Source organism: Acyrthosiphon pisum, chromosome A2, assembly GCF_005508785.2.
Source record: "Acyrthosiphon pisum isolate AL4f chromosome A2, pea_aphid_22Mar2018_4r6ur, whole genome shotgun sequence".
In the NCBI taxonomy this organism is placed as follows: domain Eukaryota; kingdom Metazoa; phylum Arthropoda; class Insecta; order Hemiptera; family Aphididae; genus Acyrthosiphon; species Acyrthosiphon pisum.
This window is the reverse complement of record NC_042495.1, coordinates 107,321,944-107,336,659: the sequence shown is the minus strand read 5'-3', so window position 1 is coordinate 107,336,659 and position 14,716 is coordinate 107,321,944. Positions and strand designations below refer to the sequence as shown.

Genomic DNA, 14,716 nt, shown 5'->3' with positions numbered 1-14,716 from the left:
AGGACCCTATTATTAACGGAAGTATAGAGTTATTGCTCTATTCACCGTTGACGAGAAGGTGTGCGCATGTTGTTAGATCCGGTCGGTTAAGACGTTCGTTCGTCGTGGTGCAGAACAAAATTGGATTGTTTGTAAGCACTAAGCACCTACCTATATAACCGTCATTTTTCTATACCGTGAATTGCTTGAAAACAAATATTGATATACTGCAGACGTAATTATAAAGTATTCATTTACCGCAGGAGCAATTCTCGTTACGCTATAAACGTACATATTCTATAACAATATAATATGCATAATTACATTATCTAGTATTCAGGTATTATTTAACATTTATATTACATAGGTATCTGGTATATATTATTTAAAAAAAATGAATATATAATGATGACGACTATTCCGGTTGGTATCAAAACTATAAATAAATAGGAACAGCAGGTATTATTATATATTGCGATTTACTTTCGTATTTGTTTTGTACGGATTTTCCGGTACATTTTCGGCGTAGGTTTTTACAAAACGTTTGAATTGCCGGAAATCACACGAAAAAATGTCACGGCACCGTCACGATATCCAATTGTTGATTAAATAACCTTTTTTTTTTCGTTATTATTTTGATTCAAACGTAATTTCTCCTCCGGAAAAAAAAACATAATATACACAACACATTTGCCCTACCACTGAAATCCACCGTCACGGTACGATGATCACTGCAGTATATACTTATAGGCGCACAACCTTAACCTCTGCTGGCTCTATGTAAATGATCGCAAATATCAAATGTAGATTCTGACTTGTGATAATATCGTAGCGAGCTTTATACTCCCACCCCCACGACTTGTGCAACGACCTAACGGAAAAACAATAACACACACAATGGATGTTTCTAATTTGGGTCTATTAAGTATTAAACGCGATGGAAGTACGCTATATGGGGGGAAATAGGATTAAATAAATAACTTAAACTCTTACTGTATATACCGACGTGGAGTGTATGTTTACTGTATAGACATATAGTTAATTCTACGCGAATCCGGTGTCCGATATCCCGAATTAGTCGTGTGTTGTTACGTCGATTACGGCGACGAGGGGTCCGATATAACGTATATAAGGTCATTATAGGAAGTCGAGAGCGTTTAGAAACGGAACATATTCTCAAATGCATTTAAGAGAGAATGGTGAATTTATCAGAGTGTGTTGTACACTTGTATGGGTTCGATATTCAGATCGAATACGACGTCCTATACGAGTATTATCGCAGGTACATGGTCACATATCATTTGTCTTAAAATTTACATCGACCAACGTAGTGCGCAGTTTAATCTTCAAAAGTTTTCGATTCAGCTGCCCGCACGGTGCCTCGGTATATTGTTTCACGGTTTACAGTTGTCTTGTGTCATAATAGTACGGTGATCGTATTAATATCATGCACGCTGCAGTACGTCGGCGACAAGTAGATAAAACGCCGTTAAAACCTACGGCTGCGGTTCGTTTTCGACGTAATATCATTTCATATTATTCTGACGCGTGAAAAAAAAAATATAATATGCGCCGACGACGAATATCATCTCCACACGTACCCACAACACTGTTATGCCATATTTGAGGTACACTGATTTATGTTGTGCGTGGTCCCATATCAAAGCCGTGCGCCGGAATCACGGCGGACGAGAATGAATGATGAGATGTTATTGAGATAGGGAAGAAGACCTGTTATTTGTATTTTTTTTTTTTTCCATACGTGTAATTGCATCCGGTACACTTTGGTGCACCAACACAAATGGCAACAGCAGATATACTTAAAATGCAGGAATGTGCGCGTTTTCTTTGTACGGGCTAAAAGGTAAATCGTTCGAAAACAAACGAAAGAATAATAAAAGCCGTCTGACGTACATAATATAATGCATGATAGTATTATTGTGTATCAGACGTATACTTACAATATACAATGTATATTATATTCCATTCTATAATATCATTATTTATATCACACGACGCACACACACACACACTCACTTGGAACATATATATTTAAGTACTAGGTATAGGCACGTGTAAGGATATCATGTGTAATAATTCGTGGACCGACACTTTTTCACGTCGAACCATGACGTGTAAATTGCAGGTATAGGTTAGGTATACGACGATTATGTTATTTTGCGTTTGACATAGTTCGTGCGAATTACTATTCGACTTATAATATTCGCACGATATATAGAATAATAATATACTGTTTAAAACCTATGATTTCGGTATTGCGCCGAATAATAATTGAGAATAATTTCAGATGAAGTTGACTTGGTATCGATCGCTATGAAAATATTTCATTAACTAAAACAATTTTATATAATTGCACAACAGCTAATATACTAGGTACCTATACGTGTGTATTGTATTGTTACAGCACGCGTGTTTCTAAGAAATCTCTACTATAATAGAATTAAATTGCCATGTGATATGAAGTTAAATTTCAAGAAACCGTAATGACTCAATGCTAAAGAAAATTAAAATCTATTTTGAGTAAAAAAAAAAAAAATAATAATATACATTTTAAAATGTGGGTACGCTTAATATTATTTATAACGATATTATCGATATGAATTATGATCAACATTTTGTTAAGTCATTTAGATACATTAGCAACACATAATATGATTGATGTTTACAATTATGAATGCACCTACACATATTTCAGCAAATAGTGTACATATCTCTGATGTATGTGTGCATAATTGAATTTGATACACATAATTCTTTCCTTCATGGTTACATATTAGAATGGCGTATGTATAAAATTATCTTTTGGTTATTCGACACAGAACAGATCATTGTTCATTTGGATCAGTGACATCCGGATTTTGGATTTTTCAAATAATTGTCGTTTCTTCTTTGTTAATTTCTATAATGATGGCCAAAATACTGAAAACCACTGTACGTGCGGTACCGTCACGCAAGGACAGAAACATAACGCGAATTTATATCTAACGATACAAAAAATGCAAAATAAAAGTTTCAAATGTTAACGGTATGAAACGGATTGAAACTTTGTGAAAAAAAGTCCATGGTTCACAACGAGTAAAAATAAAATTCATTTCCTACAAACCCACAGCCATACTTATATAAGTTACGTTTAGTAACTATCTATCTATTTTATAATAACGAATACTAATAACAGTAAAGCTTACATTTATTACATTAATAATGGTTTATTATTCCTAACTATTATGGTTTTATACGGTTAATAAATTATATTGACCATAAGAATGTATGCACCTAACTATTACATAAATTATAAATCCCTATAATTTAAAAAAAAAAAAATCATTGCTGTTTCGTATGGTTTTTATATTGACATATTGTATATTATTATATACTATTATCTATTTTATATTATTTTCTGATTATTATTGTACTATTCCGTGTATGATGATTTTTAATGAACAGAGCAAAGCCCCCCACGACTTTAAAGACACCAAATGTATCTTGCACCTACTGAGGCGATAATCCTCTGCCGCGGGCGTCGCTGATTTGGACATAATAATCTATACATTTTAATAAACTTTATGTAAAATAGGTGTGTGTGCTAAGTGCTAAATGCTAATACATATAGGCAGACCCGGTTAAATTGTATTGTTTAGGGCCTGATAGTGTGTTTTAATTTTTAACAGAATGTCATGAGGAGTTGGATTTATTACAAATATAATGGTATATGGCTATATATAAAATATCAATGTATCATGTCATATTATATATATACGCCATTATAAATTTATATATATATAGACTCTATACTATAAAGTATAGACTATATATTATATTATTGTTAGTATATATCACTATATATATAGTATTATGCACGACTGTGCAGCCGATTTCACATAGGTAAGTCAATGAACAATAGTATCGCACTATCGCCGCTAAACAACGTCATAGGTGTAGTAAATGTTACGTTTCTGTGTATATAATACAGTGCGTTATATATACAGTTTTGTCCAAACTCATAAAAGTAGCACAGTCGACGAAGAGTACATTTTTCATATAATATTTTATTGGCGAGCAAACTTGAAACGTCACACCACGGCTAGATAATATACCTAATATATTTTGTACCCACATTTTTTTTTATTAAAATTAGGTTTAGTGACAATATATTATATAAGTCTGTTGTTAACTCACTCTTAATGCTTAACATACATTTTAATTATCCACAAGAAAATGTCGATGTTTCACCCAATTTAATATTTTTCAATTATCATATAAATAACATGTATATTGTATTTTCATCTCATGTGGAGAACTTTTTATAGCTAGCGTGGTTGGAAAGTTTTAAACGAATCAGTCTGCGTCAAATAAGGGGCTATAAATATAAAATATATATTATACATATATATATTATATATTATGTTTATTCGTGTTGTTTATTCCACCACAAAGTTTTCACAAAGGATACTCGTCCATATCTTATTTCGTCGTAGATAATAATTAGATAGCATTGCATGTATGTCCAAGAGACTATCTAGAGAGTATGTGCTATTCTTGATTTGGTAAGAACAACTTCAGCAGTGTCTCCGGAGGGTTCATACCTATCGGAATTGTCGATGATATTACTTAATTTACTTTTATACGTTTGTAATTAGGTACAACAAAAGATGAGCAGTTACAGCTAGTTTTCCTACGGTCGTAACACGATTTAATTGTTTTCCATTTTTCAGGCAGTGACCTTGCCGCAGTGAAGCGTTTTCCTCCGCCAGCAATGTCGTGCAGTACCCATTATTGTTGTACAGGTAAAACTATGCCATATATATAACAACATACAATACTAAAATATTGGAAGGAATCGACGATGATGGGAATGAGAGGAAGAGAAAAGAGTAGTAAATTACGCCGTGCGCCGTTCTGCGTAACTACCTATATTATATACATGATGTATCACAGGTATACCTACCGTCTATATTTTGTGGTGCCCGGCATTAGGCCCCCGAGTCGTCGCTATGAGGTGCCGTCGCAAGGACTCTTCGCCGCAGGTCGAACTCACGACGACGACGACAACGACGACCATAAGCCGGATAGACAGTAATAAATAATAATATGACCGAGCATGCGTTATGAATTATGATAATAATAACAACATAACGACGATCGATGTTATTGTTATGCGTCTCCTGTGATGAGGGAGTGCGTTCCGGGATACGGACCTGGTATCCCCCCCACCCAAATTGTGCCAGCCCGCGAAACTCGAGGCGACGTTTCGTCCTATTAATCATATCGAGCAGCGGGCGATCAGACAACGAATGGCGGTGGCGGTAATTATACCTACCTAGGTACATATTGCTGAAAACTAATTAACCGGTAGGTATTCGTATCCAAATCGAACGCGACGATTGCGGCGTGCCGACAGCAGTGTATGGGACCGGTCGTTGTTACATAAAATAATGTTCGATTTTGTTCTTGAAATACGATACGAATATACGATTCCGCCGACTTATAATAAAATAGTTGTAGGCGAGGGATACGAACAATACGAATCACAATATACATAATATACTTTTATAGCTTAGTGTTCACCTAAGCTTTCTAACGTCGGCCATCAACTGTACGGGCTAAGGCGTGTGTTTTAATATATTAAAAGGCTCATAAAAAAAAATTAATGAGAATATATATAAAATGTACGAATAAAGATTGAAACCAATCGCAACGTATAATGTTTAAATTTTTTTAAAACTATATTATCTTGTTTTCAGTCTTATTTTTTCTTCTTAAGCGTTAAAGTCTCTATAGATAGTATACGGTAGGTAGTTCGTTTCCGTTTCAACTTAACAAGCGTAGAGTAATGTCACATTTGGCTCATTTAAAGTTAACTAAAATACTAGATAAATTCCTACAGTTATTGGCATACAAAAATATTATCTAATTATGTGTTATGATATAAAATATAACAGATGTCAGATGCCTATAGACTATAGTCTATAGTATAATATGATACATTGATACTCTGTACATAGTAATCTCTGGTATGTGTGTTTTCACACTGCAGCCTTTAATAAATATTTAAAATGTATGAGACAATAACCTATTGAGATTATTAAAAACATGGCATTTAATTGATGATATATTAATTTTTTTTGTATAATTATTTACTACAGAAAAATATTATTTAATATATTATTATGTACCGTTCTTTAACTATATAGGTATAGGTACACATTTTAATTTTTATTGATTACACCGTGTTTACGATGCATATAGCCATATAGGAACCCGAAGTATAGTATATGTATAGGTATAGTTTTATTGGTAATTAAACAAGTTTACCTATATTCTAATTTGTAAAGCGTCTTTATGGTATGCCCATAACGGGATATTAATGTACCTATCAGCTATAAAAAGTTAATTAAAATGTTTACTAATATTACGCAGCGTCTATATAACAGTGTAATTTGTTTAATTTTAATTTTTTCACACAAACATTTTTAAACTTAACACTTGCCTCAAAATAATTTACAAGGGAAAAACATAAAATCTTGTTAGTATAGTACAACTTCATTTATAATTATTATAAATAATACGTCATGGGATTATTTTAAGTTTGAATTTCTATTATTGTCATTAAATTAATTAAATTTCATCTTTGGCATTTAATGCGGAACATCTAATTTTACTATACTCCAATCAAAATCAACTGCAAAAATGACCTATGTAACCATACAGATGTACAATGCAAATTAAATACAGTATATTATATAGGAGCTCCGACAATAGTATAGCTACTAGCTAGGTACCTACCTACCAATATAGAGTGAGATGATAATATTATATATTCGATGTGGACATTTGTATATTATGATCACGATTTCACTATAACATCACGGCAGTCAAATTATACGAACCTCCCTTTGACATCACCCGCCCATCATCCATGTCCCTACATATTTAACGTTGTAAATTCACTTTTTGTGTGTGTGTGTGTGTTTTTTTTTATGTCTATAATACAAGCGAAACGAATCTAATATGATCCGGCGGGACACGGTAAGCTCATACCTGCTCACACTGCACGTGTACCGAACAATATAATGGTTTAGCATTCGACTGGGTAAACGACACAAAGTTAAAACGTAGTATATAGGTATACCTAATCACACGGAGAAAAATCGGCGAGAATTCTATGAAACAATATTTATAAATGGCGTGTTTGTTATAGTGGATCGTCGACTCTTTTGAACGGGTCCTACTTTAAAGTTTCTAATAGCATTTTTCGTTGACCCAGATAAATATTATGTTATTGTCTATTGGAAAACGGAAATGTTATACCTTACGTCCTTGCTGAATACATATCGTCAACAAGTATACTATTACACTATCAGCTATCCATAATATATATATATACCTAGTGAGATGTGTACACAGTATACGTACACAATAGAATTTTAACCGTCCCCTTATTTTAAAATGTTTTCGACATCGAAATTGTATAAAAAAATATAAAAAAAAAAAAAACACACACTGATAGAAATTCACACTGTTAATATTAGTTAGTACATTTTTTGTTTTATTAGAATTCCCTTTTAGTTTTCATATTTATACAGTTATGCCTTAATGCCTATATTATATTTAATATAATTTAATGTTATAAAACGACCATAAAATATGAATAAGTGTTTTGTGATCATATTGAATATATTAATATTTAACTGCGATAATAGATAGGTAGGTACAGTAGAACCTCGATTATCCGTGACTCGATTATCCGTGTCTGTGATTAACCGTGCTCACTCTTCCGAAAATTTAAAAATAAGTATGGACTGTAGATATATATGTAGTTATAATCGAACATTTTATACTACATAATACTCGATATCGACAATCGTATTAATGACATATTTGACGATAATAATATGAAGATAAGCAATATTGTACATCGATTATTATTATATTAGAAGTGAAGTAAGGAAAATTATTTCAAACCAAAATAAACAAAGACTGATAACTTCATATTTTAAGCGCTAATAACTTGTTGTATACTGCAATATTATGGATGTATGTGTGTATAACATTATTGTATGTATACGTCTTCTTATGTATATTTTTATAATTATAATTGAATCAAAATTTTTAAAATGTCATTATTATAAAATTGTACCTATGTATTTCTAATTATAATAAAATAAAAAATTTCATTATTATAAAAAGTCTCGATTAACCGTGATTTTCATTTATCCGTGTGACCCCTCCCCATCATTACCCCGGATAATCGAGGTTCCACTGTATATAATATTATAAGTAGATGTGTTTTTTTTTTGAACATTTTTTTATGTTTCTAATACTAGAGTAATAAAGTTGTTAAACCTAGTATTCGTAATAAATTTGTTCTTAAATGTAATTTTTACAATTGCTTTGACATATTTAAAGACATTTGAAGTATTCATAAAATTATCAATTTCATATTTTAGAAACAAATATTTTAGTAGACTGAATATTTTGAGCATTATTGTACATTATATAGTATTTTTATATTTTTTTGTTTTTACTTATAAGTATTGTTTAACGATATTTTTAACTACATATATTATAATTTGCGACTCTACAAGATCTATTAAGTACCTACTATACTAATATTAATAAAAATTCTGAAATGTTGATTTTAAAATATTTTAACTTTGCGTGATCCGTCTCTGTGCATACCGGTTGTCATTATTGGTGTGTACCATTTTGAACTCTAGTCACTTGTCATGATGAAATCAATTAACAAATCTCAGATGACCCGAAAGGTCATCCAAATAGTCCACTGCAGCAGCATCCATGCATGATATCACTTGGATTTTTAATGAACCATGTTTTCGATGTAGGCTTGAACAATATTAAGACGAGCACGGCGATAACATTGTTGAAGCATTGATAAATCAACATTAATTTAATATATAACATAAATGTATATATATATATATATGTGTGTAAGAGATAAAGACGTTGGGTGGATCGTTACAACGTTACGTCTATTATTAAAGATCATAATATAATATAATAGCCCGCGCTGAGTGACCCGACCGAAACGAATTTTAAATTATCGATGTGATTTCCACGGGACATTCATTTACGTGATGGAACGGAAAATTACACGGCGGAATTAGGTTATATATATATGCATATTGTATATGGTGGCACCAGAGGTGAAAATTTAAATATTATTCTCTTATAATAATATGTGCTATGGACGGCTATAATAGTATAGGTAAACGTCGTTTGTTCCTGGTATACACTAACATTTTTTTTTCACCTCGTTCTTAGCTGATTATAGTATTAGAGTTTTTAATCCTATACAGTTCGCATCTATACAGTTGGTATAAATGTATAATATGGTATAGTTAAAACGAATAGCCCAAAGACAGTTTCAAACTAATTAGCACGCGTCGAAAGCGCATTGAATTACTGTGGAGAGTAGATGCGTAATGTTTTAAGTTTAAATTCCTCTTGCCCGGGTTGCAAATTGTTGATTACGGTTTTAGCATTTAGGGAATATTTCGTAATCCTATATATAACGAATACGTTATATATAATGTTTATTGTGTTGAATACTAAACACTGTTTAAACATAACAAAATAAACTCAGAGTAAACAAATAATGACATTAACATTTTAAATGTATTCACAATGAAATTAATGCTTATATAATATGTAGGTATATATTATTATATTGTAAATAATAATAATAATAATAAAAAACAATTAACCTTGATAACACATTTAATTTCATAGCAGCTCATTACCGTATTGTACTACTGAAGGTATAGTACTGTACCGTAATTACGATAAGTATAGTACCTACGTGGGATATTAGCATATTATTGCATATAAATTAAAATAAATTTAATCATAATATGCTCATTGTATCCGACTAATATAATTTTCATTGAAATTGGTATATATAAATTGTATGGGTAGTAATTATTGTCAGTTGTACAGACTTGGAACAAATTACCAGATGGTTACCTACCTGTATAGAATTGTTAACGTTACGGAAAAATTCTCAAAAACATACCTCTGGATCCGTCTAAACGATCGTAATCTCTACCTTTAAGTGCTAAGCCGTACCAATCAACTAAACTCTTAAGTAGTTAAATAAGTAAGTAGGTAGGTAGGTACCTAGTGCAGTGGATATATCTCTTATTACCAATTTCCGAGTCGCTATATTGTTATATACCTAATATAAATTATAATTATTCGCTGTAATAGAAGAAAATGCCTACAGCAGTACAGCCACCAATTTTCTAAATTGATTAGCCAATGATGTTTAAAAAAAAAAAACTATATTATATTCTACGCATTTATTACTTTTATAACATTAACATGTATTTTAAGAAAAAAATATATTATAATTAACAATAAGACGTAACAAATAGTTTAAAAGGAACCGTGACGCTATTAATATAGTTTTTCAGTACTTGACAATTTTCACACAGTATACCTATTACTTATTAGGTACCTACCTATATGGAGAAAATATTGTCATTCTGTGCTTGCAAGCATGGCATAGCTCGAGGTACAGCTAGATACCACAGTTGGATATTGTACATCAATGATTGTTGAAGACAACGAAATTATTTCAAAATTTTGAACGTAGGCACATTTATATATATTTTATTTTGTTACTTGAAATTAAAATGAAACCTCGATTAAATAAAAAGTATAATATAATCATAATATATTCTAACATAATAACATAACAAAGAAAAAAAAATTATAACAATATGTACGAATGTACGATGTGACGATTTTCATCTATAAAAATGCGCTCTGTACGCGGGTCTATAAAAACATTACAATTTTGAAACACAGCTGATGACGAGTTGCATCAACTCCAATCACTAAACGAAAATATTTTAACGAATCAATAGAGCTAATGGTCTCTTAAACATGATTTAGTGGCGCCCGATTGGTCCATTAAATTTTATTGAACCATTAAGTTAATACATTTTTCATTCAACACGGCAAGAGTGTGTTTTTTTCGTACCTTATAAGTTATAATAAGATTTGGAAATCTTTTATCGATTTTAAATGTGCATAATGTGTCAATTAAAAGTGTCGAAGATGGTATATACAATAATATTATGATTCGATTTCTCGAGATGGATGTATATTATTATACGAATAATGCGCCAATTATAATAATTACAAGTGGAAATATAATAATTACCCATAAAAACTGTTATAATAATTATTATTTATTATGAACGTAGCTATCGATTATATAGCCGGTAGGTACGATCCGAATCGTCAAAATATCAATTAACCTACCAGCAGTTGATATCTAATAATTAAATAATATGCGATACACAGGTATAATTGTAAATTTCTGATCTCACGCGACTACGTCATTTTCTCGTGTGTATATACGTATAATATATTATGTACAGGTAGGTACAACTTTTGAACTATATACGTCGAGTACCACTGATAATTATTATACTATCGAAAAACGACCTTAACGATTTACCTGTAAGTGTAGCGTGTGAGCGCCGTCCGCCGAAAACTCGCGCAGATTTCGTGGGCAGCAGCAGCAGCAGCAGAGGCAAATACGATAATAATTATAATAATATTATCATCATCGATTTTCACCGTCGCAGTGGTCGTCGTCGTATCGTAGTCGTCGCCGTCGTCGTTATAACCGAAACGCACGTTACGCGCCGGACCCGTGAGTGCAGCGAGTGCGTCGGTAAAAAAACACGACACATAATAATAATATAATATTGTAAAAGAGCGGCGGCGACGGCGGCGGCGGCAGCTGTTCGTCAACGGTCTTTCTCGTACACACGTTTTGCCGCGTTCCGGCCCGATGGGTAGGCGGACGGAGGCGGCCGCGGATGGGTGTCCGTTGAAAGGGGCGACGACGACGAGTGGGGGGAGAGAGATGCACAAGCGGCTTATAACGTCTATTTACTACCTATATAGGTCTATCTCCGTTTCCTGATCCTTTGCCTGTGCGGCTCGCGTGTTTTCAAATATCATATTATTTTTATTATTATTATTGCATGATGCCGTCCGTTGCTGCAGCCGAATAATAATATTATGACGACGACGGTGCTCGATCTGATCTGCAGGCACACCGCGGTAGTTGTTTATTGTATTGTGCATTGGGGGATTATGGGTGCATAAAATATAATATTAAAATAAATGTTTTGGCCCAGGCGGAAACGTATACAATAATAGTGTAGTACTGATAAACATGATATTATAAAATGTATGGATAAATATTTTGTTTTGACCGATAAAGATATATTATAAAGAGATGGGTTATTACTTATACAGGTAACTAATATAATGTCTACCGAAGTCTCTTCGTTTCCTGATCCTTTCCCTGTGCAGTTCACGTGTGTTCAAATATTATTATTTTTAAAAATTATGTTAATATATATATTAAAATAAATGTATAACTAGTGCGAATGAAGACGTATAAAATAATATAATAATGTAGTCTAAAATCTAAATCGTCTTAATAAACATAATATTATATAAGATGTCTTGAGAAATATTTCGTTTGAACCGGTATTCAATGTTTTATATACAATTATTATGTATAGATAGGTTGTAAGTTATAACTTATATAGGTACCTAAACGTTTACCGAGGTCTCTCTCCGTTTCTTGGTCCATTCCCTGTGCAGCTCGCGCGAGTTAAAATATTATTATTTTATTATTATCGCATGATGCTGTCGTTGCTGCGGCTCATGACGACGACGATGCGCGATAATCAGCCGCCGCGGTAGTGGTTTATTGATTTATTATATTATTATTTAATGATAATGATATATAAATATTGAAGTAAATCTATTAGCACGAGTATAATCACATATTTAATATAGCCATAATAATAAACAAAATATTATAAAACTCACGGTTTAATATTTATTTTCAACCGATTTTTTAATGTCTTATAAAAATATTATATATATAGGTAACTTTGATGTCGTGTCGTGAGGTTAAATTCGACATACCAAAATATTACCTGTATAATAAATAATATAGGTACAAATACGGTAACATTAGATCGATCAGTGTACTTCCATAATATCGTATTAATATTTAACTTTATGTTTGAAACACATTGCTCGGGTAAATATTTTTTATAATATTATACATTTTTGAAAACAAGATATACACATGATTCTGAATGTCTTAGGTACATAATAAAAAATTAATAATAATTACTATATGATATACTGGTATGATATTATTAGCTATGTAAAAAAAAAAATAACGTTTATTTAGAAGCATCTGCTGGCATTGGCTTCGTTTGTTAATAGGTACACGTATTACCGTTTACCGTATGTATACCTATGTTATAATATTATAGTTACATGGCTACGAGCGTATTGATAGTTTGCGCGTTTTCGTGTAATATATTATGCATAGAGTACGTAGATTATTAACGTTTATTTTCGTTTCATCTGTTCGAAAACAAATATTTATTCGTACTGCGGGTAACTCCGTATTAATGTACTATTATAATGGGCACCGTGAAATAAAAATTTACGGTACGAACATTTTCGGTATTTCATAGATAAGTAGGTATACCTACATTATGACTAATTATTATAAATGTTGTAGTTTTTTGCGGTATTATTAATTTAGGCTGCAGTAGTTATACATTTTTAATCGACACCTTTTTCATAATCTTCTACAGTTACGTCTGCAAGACTAGAGTTTTGATTTTAATGTATCATATATTCATATTGCGGTCATAATAATACCACCACTGTAAACCACAAAAACGAAAATGTATGCAGCAAGAGGGTTGATTTATTTTTATTAATACTATAACGTTAAAACCGTTTCACTCGGGTACGAAAGCCGAACACAATTACACGCAGCTTAAAACCTAATACGCCGAGCTAAACTAGAAAATATTTTCTCCTCTAACGATTAGTTTGAAAGCATTGAAAACCGGTATTTATTTTATTCGGCGTTCACTGTTATTAGTATTATAACATTGTTATTTATAATTTACTAATAATTTATATACATATAAGTACATTTGTTTTTAATTCGGTACTAAATCAAATAATTTGGTTCAAAGATCAATTGTGTAAAGTCTGGCCCACTATGAAAAGAATACTCATTTTACTATCGAATTTTTTTTTTATATAGTATGTACCTACCTAAGTAATGAAAAATAATTTTTATTTTAATTTTATTTTCAGTAATTAATATTATATTTATTGATTTACAAGTTAATGTATTTTATAGCACATGTATGAGTAATTTATTAATTATTTGTGTTTCCAAGATGGTTGTCAATAAAAATTGAGTAATATTGTGTAATAATTGTGTAATAAATTTAGACACCTTACTAAAATAGTGACATGCTGATTTGGCAATTCGATAAGCTATAAAAGTATTCGTTTAAAATTTAAAAATTAGAGTGAATAGGATTTTTTTAGGCTACTTTTGTGAGAATATACATCAGAATATCACAAATTGTTTTCCTTTTGAGTAGGCAACAAAACACGCTTACGTGGTATTTAAATTATAAACATTTTAAAATTTAAAGTTATACTTGGATTATTTAATATTTATCTCAAATTTATGATTTTGGTATCTTAAAATAAAAACGTATAGTAATATTATTAATTTCAATAAACTAATTCATAATACATGTAAAATTGTCGCAACATTGCTTTAATAAAAATTATTTTTATAATTATAGGTACTGGATGATTTACGAAG

General features: G+C 31.4%; 1 protein-coding gene across 1 annotated transcript in view; it reads right to left on the bottom strand.

Annotated features, from left to right (window-relative positions):
• Positions 1 to 11,709, bottom strand: part of LOC100575278 — a 34,233-nt gene extending 22,524 nt beyond the window's left edge. Inside the window, exon 1 of the mRNA XM_003241831.4 lies at positions 11,489 to 11,709. The gene's annotated coding sequence lies outside the window, so the exon portion shown is untranslated. The remainder of the gene's footprint in view (positions 1 to 11,488) is intronic.
• Between the last annotated feature and the right edge of the window lie 3,007 nt (positions 11,710 to 14,716).